The sequence below is a fragment of the Trifolium pratense genome, linkage group LG2 (genome assembly GCF_020283565.1).
Source record: "Trifolium pratense cultivar HEN17-A07 linkage group LG2, ARS_RC_1.1, whole genome shotgun sequence".
NCBI lineage: Eukaryota > Viridiplantae > Streptophyta > Magnoliopsida > Fabales > Fabaceae > Trifolium > Trifolium pratense.
This window is the reverse complement of record NC_060060.1, coordinates 70077046-70088065: the sequence shown is the minus strand read 5'-3', so window position 1 is coordinate 70088065 and position 11020 is coordinate 70077046. Positions and strand designations below refer to the sequence as shown.

The window sequence follows — 11020 nt, the reverse complement described above, 5'->3', positions numbered from 1 at the left end:
AACACTTAGGCAAGAATTCCTAAAGAGTTAGGAATAACCTATGTACCAAAATTGAAATTAGTGTTTGACACTAACTTACCTTCAAGAATATCCCTAAGGACCTTAAAGGAACTAAGGCCTATTTCTTGAAATAGATAGGTATGGGAAGGATCATTATAAGGAAGTTATAATGAAGGAAGTTTCCATACCAATGTATTGTATATCATGGCTGAATACAAGCATTGAAAGCTATAAGATAAGCTTCGTAATATGTTTGTTTCAGTTAAATAAGTTGAGTATTTAAGATTGGATCGTTTGGCTCATGATTGAGCTAAAGATATGTTTCCGGTGTTACAAGTCACATTAATCACATTAGTGATGGTAATAGTTTAATCTTGCAAGAACACTTGAAAATAGATCTCACCGACGATTCATGAATATACTTAGACACTTATATATTTCGATAGAGATCGAAATAGAACGTTGAAAGATACGTAAGATACCAACATAGGAAATAGTTCCTTATCCACTAACAAAGCCTCTTGCGCAGTTGAAGCGTGATGGGCATACTAAGTCTATAGGTATTAAGAGAAACCTAGATTGGCTTTAGTGCTAGTGGGAGATTGTTGGAGTAAGCCCTAAGAGCCAATCTATTTTCATAGTATTTGCTTTAGGAGTTTGAATATAAATATGGCATTTCTTTATTATATTTGTAAGGTTGCAAAATAATGAAGTCCCTAGAATAGAAAGTCCGTTTAATAATTAAGTGTGACTTAATCATGAGATAATATTAAACATAAGGACACTATTCTTAAAGTATCTGTAGTCGAGCTTTAAGGTAAAGGGGATAACCTTAAAAGCATAAAGACTATTATGAAGATAGACTGATGATCACATCTCATGGATCATGGGATAAGGAGTTATCAAGTCTTGACGTAGGTATAAATATTAGGAGTAATATTTATACTGGATTGACCCGCTATGAGAGTACTACATGCAAAGTTATGCAAAGTGTCATAAGTTACTCTCATGGTGATAATGGTGTAAACCGCCCTTAGACCTGAAACCACTTTGTACCCTAGATGTGGAGTCAAGTACTTTGTTGCTGATCTAACGTTATCCGTAACAGGATAACCATAAAGGCAGTTGATGGGTACTTCACAAAGCATGCTGAGGGACAGTAGTGACCTAGATGGAATTTGTCAATCCTGCATAACAGGATAAATGTCATGGGCCCAATATTGAACTGGACAAAGATGACACCAAGTATGTTTTGTGTTCAATATAGACATAAAGGGCAAAGGGGTAATTATACACACTGATATTATCACAAGAGGTTATGTTTAGATCACATGTTAATTTCTCGTAACTTGAGTAGCAGTGATGTGTTGCTAGATACCGCTCACTGTTTATTGTAATAAATAGTGATTTATTATAATTGTCAATGTTACGGAAACCTACAGGGTCACACACATAAGAACAATCTAGTGAGATTGGAACACCGTAAGGTACGGTGCACCTTGGAGAAATAAGGAAATATGATAAGGGTATTATGGTAATTAAAATGAGCATTACATCATATGGTATGATGTAGCAAGAAGGGGGTGCAAATATGTACTAGACATATTTACATGAGAATGGCGCCCACTATAGCCCATTTAGTTAAAAGGGCTTTAGTGTAATTTTGCCATGGCAAGTGGTTCTATAAATAGAACCCTTGTGGTAAGGAGAAAAAGTTACACACTTTTGTTACTCATTCTCATGAGCCTTTGTTCTCTCCTCTCTTGAGAAACCCTAATCACCTTTCTAGAGTTTTTGTGAAAAACCCTAATCCTTATTTTGTGCCTCCTTTCTCCTAACCCTTCAAACCATTGGAGCTAGCACTCCATTGAAGGTTGTTGTTCGTGTGGACTGGCTAGAGGCGTTATACCTTTAACGCTTGTGATCAAATTCGTTGGTGACTTGGTGGTGACCTTGTTCGTGACGGTTCGAGGTTCTTGTTCGTGACCTTGTTCGTGATTCGAAGTGTTCGATAGCCGTTCGTGATTTAAAGGGAGTTTTCGAACCAAAAGGTAAAACTCTAAACACAATTCATGACCATTCGTAAGGATCACAAAAGGAAAATTTTAAAATTCCGCTGCTTTTATCGTATCAATTTTCCTTCATACATATCAAAGAGATCTTTCTCTTCGGACTCCAAAAATAAACTAGATCACTAATCAACACTAACGGTCCTTGTATTATAATTAATGTCTCTCACAATCACGTTTTCCTTTTCTCAATGAACTTCAACTTGAGGCCTTAGAATCCTGCACTAACTGTTGTAAGGGGTGAATCACTCGTACACAAGTTACCATCGTGATGATGTCACAAGGTTACAGATAATATTATACAAGTATATACATTTATTTAATAGTATATATACATAACTGAGTATCTAATCATGTATTTAATTAAATAGAATCAAGTAGTCAAATAGTCACATATAGTCAAATAATCACAAAGTGAATTACACAAACATTATATCATCATCACTAATCAACAATTAGTCAGACAAGGAAAATCAAATATATCAATCGTCAAATATATCAATCATCAAATATATCAAACATCGAAATTGAATCATTTAAAATGTATATAAAATCTAATCATAATTCTTCACTCGAAGTTAGTCTTCTAATTTGATTAGTATTATCTTTATTCAACCTACTCCATGGAGACCTCTATTATGAGCGTAAGGCCGTTTCAACTGCCATAACATGGTCGTTTGCAAATCAACATATATCAAATATGTCTCAACCATTCTGGCCCGAGCGCTACACCTTATTATAGATAGTCCTGCACAGTCAGGTTTCACCACGTCGGGTTATATGATTTCCTCCAGTCAGAGTGGCTATCTCTGACTATTGGTAGGAGTTCAAAACGCCGGTGATCCCCATTAGGTCTTGAGGCGACCCAGCCGAACCTATCCTCAGTCTTACATACATTATAGTACTGTAAGAAACACCCTGTTTTGCTCTTCACCTATCAAAGGTGATTAATTATTTAACTCTTCAACTTAATTTTTCTTTGTCAATGTCAAACTTAGACATATTAATCCTCAAAACTCACCATACAACTTATGAGATCACCTCAAACTTTCACCATAAACACTCAAGCACATGAACATTTTCAAATCATATATTGCAGAAGATTTATTCACACATATAATCAAACTAAAATCAATCACTCATCATTTAACATTTTGCATATACCTTAATGAATATAAATTACTATATAAAGAACACACCCCTAGTTATAACTAATAATATATATACAAGTAACACATTTCTTGTGCTCATCGAAACTTATTATTAGCGATTCCCCTTACCTCGAAGCTTTCCAAAATAACTCGAGCAATCACCTTCATCTAGGACACCTATTAACTCATCAAAAACAACTATTTCTTAACTAACTATACTTATAATTAATAGTCTTTAAAGTGTTAAATTCAAGTTCATATACTAGAAATATATAGAAATCAAACACAGTATTATTAATAAAGAAACTTGTATGTCATTTGTTTCCTATGTATATTTTTAAGCGTGTATATGACTTAAGATCATGCAAACAAAATACATATTAAGTATCATGTTCCAGTTTGTCTACCGGTTCCTAAATTGGTTTAGATATGAAATCATTTGCATTAAAATTAAAAGGTAAGAAATGAGAGAGGAAATAAACCGAATGATTATAGAGAAGAATATATAGTTAAGTGAGGAAAGTAATGCATCAGTATGAACTAGAGTACAGGGGATCGGAAGTTTGTTTAAATTAAGCTTAAGTTTGGAAATTAACAGCTTGAATCAAATTTTAGTTAGACATTATCAACTAAATATTCATGACTATGAGTTTCAACATGATTATCCCTTCAAATCATGAATATCAAAGCTTTGTTTTTCTTTTAGAAATCAACTCTAGACACAACTGTTCCTAATCACAAGACATAATTAAAAGCAAAACAAGAGAAATGGAATTTCATCATTCTTGGAGTACATGATCATGATTCCAGGTATTGCCTAGTTTTCATAGCTAAGATCATTTGTTCTTCATGGAATTTTGTGGAAAGGCTCATGTATATGTAACAGATGCTAGGCTAATGAAAAGATGAAAGAATTTATGAAACTAAGCTAATATAAATAAGAAATGGAAAAAAAGGGAATTAAAAGAAAACAAACAAAAGAACAAAGAGAGAATAAGAAAGAAGTTACTGACTTCAATTGTATGCAGAGAGGGAGAGCAGAGCTGGTGTGAAGAATTAGTGAGGAGATGGTTGCTATTTATAGGAGAGTTTGAATGATTTGTGTGGACAATTAGGAGACCACATTTTCACTTCCATTTGTGTAGAAAGTTAAACCACGTTTTTACTTTCACTTAAGCCCACGTTTTCACTTATACTTGTGGAGGAAAATTAAGCCACCATTTCATGCATATGTGTTATTCTTAAACATTCATTCTTATCTCTTAACTTTTATTTAATTTTTTTTCATTTTATTTTAATAACATGAATGATAAAATTAATGACACTATCTTTACGTAGATATTTTTGTGATCTCAAAAATATTTTTCTTTTATTTTTTTTTGGGATAAAAATTTATACTGTTGAGTAAACTACTGTTCGAAATTCGGTAGAATTTTAAGCCCAAACTTTTATCATAGCCTACTAAAATATTTTATGATTGATTTCTAAAATTACTTTTGTTAAACTCACAGTCTAGAAAAAATATTAATTATCAGTCTACACAAGGTAAAAATACTATCAAAGCACACCTAAAATAATTCGGAAATATTAGGTATCACAATATTTTTATAAACTATTTATTTTTAAGGGTGTATACTTTTACACTACTAGTTCTGAAATTTCAACCATAGCTTACACTAAATTAATATATTAGATTTATAGGTTTCCTTTATCTAAAGTTCATTTCTAAGAAAATAATTACTTAAACATTCTCACACTTTAGAGAAACTAACATGATATTGTATACTCATTGAATATATTATTTTCACAAATTATTATTAAAATATAACTAAATGATCAAATTAATTTTAAAAAATACTAAAATTAATAATATAAAGAAAATACTAGTTTATAAAATTTGGGGTGTTACATTACTACCCCTCTTAAAAAAAAATTTCGTCCTCGAAATTTGTAATGAAAGAAATTTATGACAACTATCTTATAGTTAGAGAAATTTAGTAACTTCGAATTATATAATTAAGAGCATATGTACATAATCTCCTTACCCAAAAATAATAATAATAAAGATAGATACTTCTCTAAGAATTCATTTGATAAATATAATAGACTTAACTTTTAATATATCATGTTCCTATGATTTTCTATAGCCTTGCTAAAATTACAATCAAAACTTAAAATTTCTTTTATACACATTTAAAATCTAAACTCACCCCAAAAAGATCAAACTTCAAGTACAGCCCTACCTACCTAGTAAACTTATCATAAAAATTTTGACTTCACTATTTCTAGTCTACTATTAATAATCTTTAAAAAAATCATTTATCTTAACACTAAAATCATATTATCATTACCGTTCTTGACATTGAATATCAGCGACCATAGTACTATTTACTATTCTTAGCATTAGATATAAGTCTTTCAAACATCATATAGTGTAATCAAAACTTAACTATCACTATTCTCTATACTACTTATAAAATTCATTCCTATAAGTTCAACTTCCATAACTAATTTTTGAATTCACATTTATCTTCAAAAATATATGTATTTATATCTTAACTACATTTCTAAATCTTAGCAATTTTCTAATCTACAAATAAAGTTCCTAGTCCAATCACTATACTTTCAACTTTCTTATCTTTGTTATATAAGGCTAAAGTTTCAAACTTAGATGCCACGCAAGTTCATTCTACACTTGTAAAATTAATCACAATTCTATGTATTGAAAATTTCTAATATCTAAATCAAAATTCATAATCCGATCAATATTTTTCAGTCTCCCAACTTCTTTTTTTTTTCCTTCCTAAACTTGGTATACAATCTAAGAATCAATTAATCCAAAGAACCAATCTCACTTCCACTTGTAGAAATCCAACTAAAGGTAGGACAATTTATGTATAGGCTGATATGTTTTTCCTATATACCACACAAACTCTTTCTATACCATTAAAATTATATCAAAAGATTAGTCCTGCTTATATTATAATTCTATCTTGGTAGAAACTAAAGTTTCATCCAAAACTAAAATAAAGATTCTTCTTCTAAGAAGAAGTTCATAGGATTAATATATACCTACTATATCTTCTCCACTATTCCAAAGTGATCCACTCAACTTAAACCACAACACCATTTCGATATTAAAACCTCCACTTATATTGTTTCACTCTCCTCAAAACTTATTATTTACTATATCATTACTTGAAGCTCAAGTCTTCATACTTACTTAGATATCATCCCTTAACCATACTATCCAATAGAAATTCTTTTGTCAACTATAGTTCTTACAACTAACCCTAAATCTACCCACTTTTTCTTTTCTAAAAAAAATAAAATCTACTCTTTTTTTTTTTTTTTTTGTAATATAATCTATCTATATTTGCAACAAGTGTGTGCTATATTTTCCAACTAAAAGTATTCAATCATATTCTTAATAACTAAAATTAAACTTTCTAAAATAAACCACAATCAAATACCTCAAACTCATGGTAAAATATATTTTATTTTCACTTATCAAAATAATCATATTTCATCAATTCTAAAATTTTACTCTAATAGTCTTGTATTGGTTCATTCTATAGAACTAGTTTGTTTTCACATAACTTACTCCAAAGTAAAATTGACCATAGACACACTCTTCCAATTTTAACATAATTAACCTTAACTATGAGTCTTAATTTATTTATTTTCTTAAAATTTTGAAACAACACAATTTTATTTATAATAATTCTTACATAACTACAATAAGTGCCTATAATAGGGAAAACACAACAAGAAACAAAATTTGTGCAAGTATAGCATGACAAACAAAACATAGCAAAACCAATACACCATACTAGAAACCAAAACAATCAATTTGTACTTCCCTAACCACAAAATGCAGCAACGCGACAGTTAGCCTAATAACTAAAAAAAAAACATAAGGAATCCTATACCATCAAAAAGAAAGACTAGCAAAGCAAAATCTCATGTCCCTATAATTTTACCTTAACAAACTATTACTTAAATTTTTTTTTAGGATTTACTATGATTTTTTTTTTTCTCCTTATCGTAATACCATTTCTAAAAATTGGCATCCGCGCTAAAGTCTACTAAATTCCATGCTCACATATTATTCAACTAGCCATAAGCTAACACAATGTTACATATTCTTGAACTACATAATCACCTACATATATGACCATTGATTCTCTTAGTGAAGTAAAACTTTAATCCATAAGACTCTCAAACAAGCAAGACCTTACTATACTCTAAGTCTATCATAACATTATCATAATTATTAGTCATATAAAATTAATGTTTCCCTAAACATTCTAAGATATTTCTATGATTTCCTATTATTACTCATTCTCTATGAACTAATTATGCATATAGAAAAATCATTAGATCCCATTATTATCTATTTATCCATACTAGTCAACCAACTATATTCTCAATAATTTAAAGTATCAAAATCTTTCAATGTAGTTCCTTAATCTACTTAGAAAAAGAAAATTGACTAATCATCAGGAGTTCTACTCATTCTGACATATATCCATGTTGTCATCATCTGCACTAAAATGACTCACAAAATTTCCATTACGATTAGACCATCCTTATACCCCATATACAAACTTAGAATGAAAACACTTTTATCTTAACTACAATTAATCCAACAAGTTCGAACAAAGATCACACCACAAAAGCAAACAAAGATCACATAACAAAAGCAAACATAGATGCACAACAAAAGCATAATGAACCTATTCCCCAAAGACTCCCGAAAGACTCGACCAGCTCTGATACCACTAATTGTAACACCCCCTTTTCAGGGACTGAAAAGAAGAGCGTCACAGTTCTCTACCCAAATTTAAATGCTTAAATACAAGCAAATAAAATTATGCTGGTTTATTTTTTTGTAAAGGAAAAGTAATAAGTGAGAAATGTTCTCGAATATAAGTACTATTATTTTTATTTAAGAAAGTTTTCAAAATTCTCTTTATATAAATTTAAAGTAAGCCCATAAATAATATGCATCACTTATATCAAACAATCATCTAGTAATTTTGCTCAAAGGATTTTTAAATCTAAAACATTTCCATCTCACATAAGTATCGTACAATTTTTCAATTTAAAATGATAAAAAGATAAATTCCTACAAAAGACTCTAACCCACAAATAATCACGAGCTGATCAAACACCACAGATGCCTGTCATCCAGTCCAATGACGTCATCAATACATATCAAAGAGATCTTTCTCTTCGGACTCCAAAAATAAACTAGATCACTAATCAACACTAACGGTCCTTGTATTATAATTAATGTCTCTCACAATCACGTTTTCCTTTTCTCAATGAACTTCAACTTGAGGCCTTAGAATCCTGCACTAACTGTTGTAAGGGGTGAATCACTCGTACACAAGTTACCATCGTGATGATGTCACAAGGTTACAGATAATATTATACAAGTATATACATTTATTTAATAGTATATATACATAACTGAGTATCTAATCATGTATTTAATTAAATAGAATCAAGTAGTCAAATAGTCACATATAGTCAAATAATCACAAAGTGAATTACACAAACATTATATCATCATCACTAATCAACAATTAGTCAGACAAGGAAAATCAAATATATCAATCGTCAAATATATCAATCATCAAATATATCAAACATCGAAATTGAATCATTTAAAATGTATATAAAATCTAATCATAATTCTTCACTCGAAGTTAGTCTTCTAATTTGATTAGTATTATCTTTATTCAACCTACTCCATGGAGACCTCTATTATGAGCGTAAGGCCGTTTCAACTGCCATAACATGGTCGTTTGCAAATCAACATATATCAAATATGTCTCAACCATTCTGGCCCGAGCGCTACACCTTATTATAGATAGTCCTGCACAGTCAGGTTTCACCACGTCGGGTTATATGATTTCCTCCAGTCAGAGTGGCTATCTCTGACTATTGGTAGGAGTTCAAAACGCCGGTGATCCCCATTAGGTCTTGAGGCGACCCAGCCGAACCTATCCTCAGTCTTACATACATTATAGTACTGTAAGAAACACCCTGTTTTGCTCTTCACCTATCAAAGGTGATTAATTATTTAACTCTTCAACTTAATTTTTCTTTGTCAATGTCAAACTTAGACATATTAATCCTCAAAACTCACCATACAACTTATGAGATCACCTCAAACTTTCACCATAAACACTCAAGCACATGAACATTTTCAAATCATATATTGCAGAAGATTTATTCACACATATAATCAAACTAAAATCAATCACTCATCATTTAACATTTTGCATATACCTTAATGAATATAAATTACTATATAAAGAACACACCCCTAGTTATAACTAATAATATATATACAAGTAACACATTTCTTGTGCTCATCGAAACTTATTATTAGCGATTCCCCTTACCTCGAAGCTTTCCAAAATAACTCGAGCAATCACCTTCATCTAGGACACCTATTAACTCATCAAAAACAACTATTTCTTAACTAACTATACTTATAATTAATAGTCTTTAAAGTGTTAAATTCAAGTTCATATACTAGAAATATATAGAAATCAAACACAGTATTATTAATAAAGAAACTTGTATGTCATTTGTTTCCTATGTATATTTTTAAGCGTGTATATGACTTAAGATCATGCAAACAAAATACATATTAAGTATCATGTTCCAGTTTGTCTACCGGTTCCTAAATTGGTTTAGATATGAAATCATTTGCATTAAAATTAAAAGGTAAGAAATGAGAGAGGAAATAAACCGAATGATTATAGAGAAGAATATATAGTTAAGTGAGGAAAGTAATGCATCAGTATGAACTAGAGTACAGGGGATCGGAAGTTTGTTTAAATTAAGCTTAAGTTTGGAAATTAACAGCTTGAATCAAATTTTAGTTAGACATTATCAACTAAATATTCATGACTATGAGTTTCAACATGATTATCCCTTCAAATCATGAATATCAAAGCTTTGTTTTTCTTTTAGAAATCAACTCTAGACACAACTGTTCCTAATCACAAGACATAATTAAAAGCAAAACAAGAGAAATGGAATTTCATCATTCTTGGAGTACATGATCATGATTCCAGGTATTGCCTAGTTTTCATAGCTAAGATCATTTGTTCTTCATGGAATTTTGTGGAAAGGCTCATGTATATGTAACAGATGCTAGGCTAATGAAAAGATGAAAGAATTTATGAAACTAAGCTAATATAAATAAGAAATGGAAAAAAAGGGAATTAAAAGAAAACAAACAAAAGAACAAAGAGAGAATAAGAAAGAAGTTACTGACTTCAATTGTATGCAGAGAGGGAGAGCAGAGCTGGTGTGAAGAATTAGTGAGGAGATGGTTGCTATTTATAGGAGAGTTTGAATGATTTGTGTGGACAATTAGGAGACCACATTTTCACTTCCATTTGTGTAGAAAGTTAAACCACGTTTTTACTTTCACTTAAGCCCACGTTTTCACTTATACTTGTGGAGGAAAATTAAGCCACCATTTCATGCATATGTGTTATTCTTAAACATTCATTCTTATCTCTTAACTTTTATTTAATTTTTTTTCATTTTATTTTAATAACATGAATGATAAAATTAATGACACTATCTTTACGTAGATATTTTTGTGATCTCAAAAATATTTTTCTTTTATTTTTTTTTGGGATAAAAATTTATACTGTTGAGTAAACTACTGTTCGAAATTCGGTAGAATTTTAAGCCCAAACTTTTATCATAGCCTACTAAAATATTTTATGATTGATTTCTAAAATTACTTTTGTTAAACTCACA

The 11020-nt window shown here is 30.3% G+C and overlaps 2 long non-coding RNA genes across 2 annotated transcripts; both read right to left on the bottom strand.

Moving 5' to 3' along the window:
• Positions 1 to 2150: 2150 nt before the first annotated feature.
• On the bottom strand, positions 2151 to 4473 carry LOC123911029. Its single transcript, XR_006810369.1, has 3 exons — positions 4234 to 4473; positions 3350 to 3397; positions 2151 to 2297 (listed from the first exon to the last, which is right to left on the bottom strand). It is a non-coding gene; the product is annotated as an uncharacterized LOC123911029 (long non-coding RNA).
• A 3853-nt stretch (positions 4474 to 8326) lies between these two features.
• Positions 8327 to 10763, bottom strand: LOC123910187. The gene is made up of 3 exons (XR_006810146.1): positions 10524 to 10763; positions 9640 to 9687; positions 8327 to 8587 (listed from the first exon to the last, which is right to left on the bottom strand). It is a non-coding gene; the product is annotated as an uncharacterized LOC123910187 (long non-coding RNA).
• Positions 10764 to 11020: the final 257 nt, after the last annotated feature.